Source organism: Aegilops tauschii, chromosome 5 (assembly GCF_002575655.3).
Source record: "Aegilops tauschii subsp. strangulata cultivar AL8/78 chromosome 5, Aet v6.0, whole genome shotgun sequence".
Lineage (NCBI taxonomy): Eukaryota > Viridiplantae > Streptophyta > Magnoliopsida > Poales > Poaceae > Aegilops > Aegilops tauschii.
The window spans coordinates 8,090,498-8,093,293 of NC_053039.3; the positions used below are offsets into that span (position 1 = coordinate 8,090,498).

General features: G+C 41.7%; 1 long non-coding RNA gene across 2 annotated transcripts; it reads right to left on the minus strand.

Moving 5' to 3' along the window:
* Positions 1-246: 246 nt before the first annotated feature.
* Positions 247-2,580, minus strand: LOC120963784 (uncharacterized). Of its 2 annotated transcripts, XR_006663220.2 has the most exons (4): positions 1,516-2,580; positions 1,151-1,346; positions 748-1,051; positions 247-547 (listed from the first exon to the last, which is right to left on the minus strand). It is a non-coding gene; the product is annotated as an uncharacterized lncRNA (long non-coding RNA). The 2 variants fall into 2 exon arrangements; XR_005755499.3 differs by lacking the exon at positions 247-547 and having other exon boundaries at positions 583-1,051; positions 1,516-2,579.
* Positions 2,581-2,796: the final 216 nt, after the last annotated feature.

Consider the following 2,796-nt stretch of genomic DNA (forward strand, 5'->3'; position numbering starts at 1 on the left):
ACTTTTTCTAGTGCACAAACTTCACAATGATGTATCAACAACCCTTGTACTGATTGCTTTTATTTTGGCACATGAAAACGGCTTAGGCCAATGCTCGATCGTTGTGAAATGCGGACCGATATCTTAAGCTTGATGAAGTGATGGATAGGTTGTAGTAATATTTTTAAAATTCTAGTTGACATGAATTATGAACCTTTGTTATGTGCCTGTGGTTTTTGTGGTTGTTTCTCAGAATTATTTGTGGAATTTATCAATGGTTAGTTGTGTCAAATTTGTCAGTTGTACGTGAGGGAATTCCTTCCCTCCCTTGTTGCCATTTGGGCACCTAGTCTACTGGGAACATCTCCCCCGTGGTGGGAGGGATCCCACGAGCATAGGAAAATCTCTCCTAGGGGTTTATTGCCCTGGGTTGTCCTCCCCTTGGAACCAAACAATGCCTTAGCGGGTTTTCTTCTAAGGACGCAAAAAACAGAGAGCTTGAGATTCTGCGTGAGCTTCTCTCGGCAGTCAGCATGCAGGGCAAGTTCACTTCAGTTCCATCGCCTCCCTGCATGAATCAGTTGATCACAACATTGTTAAAACTTAAAAAGAAGGATCAAATTCTACCAACTGATAAGTTCATCACAACATTGTCAAAAGAAGCAACCAAATCAACTAACTAATTATGGAAACACCTAGAATCTGCAGCTGCTGACAATGTTAATCTAATACTCGAGGAAAAAACGAGATGAAACATGGATTTCATACTAGAATAATTTCTCGGTCTCTTCACTTTCCGGGTCCAACTCTAAAGCGCGCGGGAGTGCGGAATGCGCAGCAGCATACTCCTAAGGAAGGCAAGCGCACATCAGAATCAATTATAGCAGATATGAAAGGAGCGATGACATCGTCAGTTTCAACTTTGAACTCCATCTTCTATTGCACCTTCATGAACACTAGAGCTGTTCCTTGCCGATAGTTCACCTCTTCCCACTTTGGAAGCAGCCTTTTGCATTTAGCTGCATCATCAAAAGCCCTTTGTCCATCACCCATATGAAGCCAGCAAAGGCTCCTGTTTGACAACAACTTAGCATCAAAGTTATCCATCTTACAGTGCCTGCAGTAGACAAAACAGTGAAAATTGCCATGAAGAAAATGGGGAGAGTTTTACCTAAGTTAGTGAGAGTTAGTACAGAGTCTTTCTGCATATCGTGCACTTGACAGCATAATTTCGGAAGCTTTTTTGCAACCGGAAGAACATTTGATAAAGGTGAGCTTTGCAACGTGCCACCAATCTTAATGACTGTCACCTCCTCTGCTTGCTAGCGAACCTCAATGGAAAACTTCTCCCAGAATCTCCAAGTAAGCTACACATGTGCAAGGTTTGTTTAGCACACATTCTGGATGACAAGCACAAGTAGATCATTACCATGGATATTGAGTACTGGCTAGCGAGTTTATAAGCAATAAGCAGTACTAGCTAGCGAGTTTACCTGGAAGTGATAAACGATAAGCAGCACTGGCTAGCGAGTTTACCTAGAAGCGATTATTAGATTCCACCAATATGTGCTTCAGTTTGATGATTAGGCATGGTTCCGGAAATGTAGCAGTAATTCTGAGACAATGGACATTCCATATCAAATATTCTGACAATTTGTAAGTAGAAAAACGCCCCGAGTTCTAGTCCCAGAGAATAGCCTTGCGGTCCGAGGAACATCATCGTTGGCAAATCTAGTTAAGCAGAGGAACTTGAACATGCCATCTTCCAATGAGATGACAATACCTCTGGTTCTGAACATGGAAGAAAGTAACAGTTAGGATTAACCTAGCAGGCAGAAAACATCTATTTTGCTAGTCATGGACACACAATAAGGCAATTAACCGCTCTGTTTTGCTAGTCATGGACAATACCATTGTTTTTTTTTCTTAATGGAGGAAACTGAAAAATTCTAGTGTAAACAAGGGAATCCTAACTCTTAACCATGGACAAACACTCCCGCAAAAAAAAGGAAAGTGGGATAAGCAAGTTTTAATTATCCATTCTTCCACGTTGATTAATTTGAACCTAACATTACAATCGACATGAGTGCTACATGTTGACTATGGTTAAGGCAAGTCAAGTATAGGTCGTGGAGAGCCAAAGTAGTTGCCACGATCCAGCAGGCACCCCGCCGGCGAGGACAACGGGTGGAAGAGGAGGCCGGTTCGGCCGGCGGACGACATCGGCAAGGCCTCCCCCTCCCTCCAATCGGTTGGAGAAGCTGATGAAGATGAGCGCCATCTATATCTATCTATCTAGGTCGCGGAGCTGAGAAGCCAAGGGGAAAAAGTGGACTGCCGGACGATACCTGACCATGGTTTTAAATAGCCCGCTATAGCTCCTCTATAGCATGCTATACCGTTTAAAAGAGGTCCTCCGCTAAAGGTCTTTTGTCCAAACACATGAGCAAACATTTTAAATAGCTCGCTATAGCACGCTATAGCATTTAGAAGAGGTCCGCCGCTAAGAGGCTTAGCGCGCTATTTAAAACTTTGTACCTGACTAGTATTGGCTCCACCCACGGGCGCAAAACAACTTTTGGAATTAAACAATTATAAATATATACCTCTCTCTTATTTTGGGCTAAATTTTGAGTTAAACATTTAACTAACAAAATGTAAAATATATGTCACAAAAATTATATTGTCGGAAAGCTCTTTCAAATGTAAATTCAACAGTATAATTTTTTATAGCATATACTTTATATTTTAGTAGTATATAAATGGTCAAAATCTGGACCAAAATACGAAGGGGTCCAATAAACTCGGAAGGAGGTA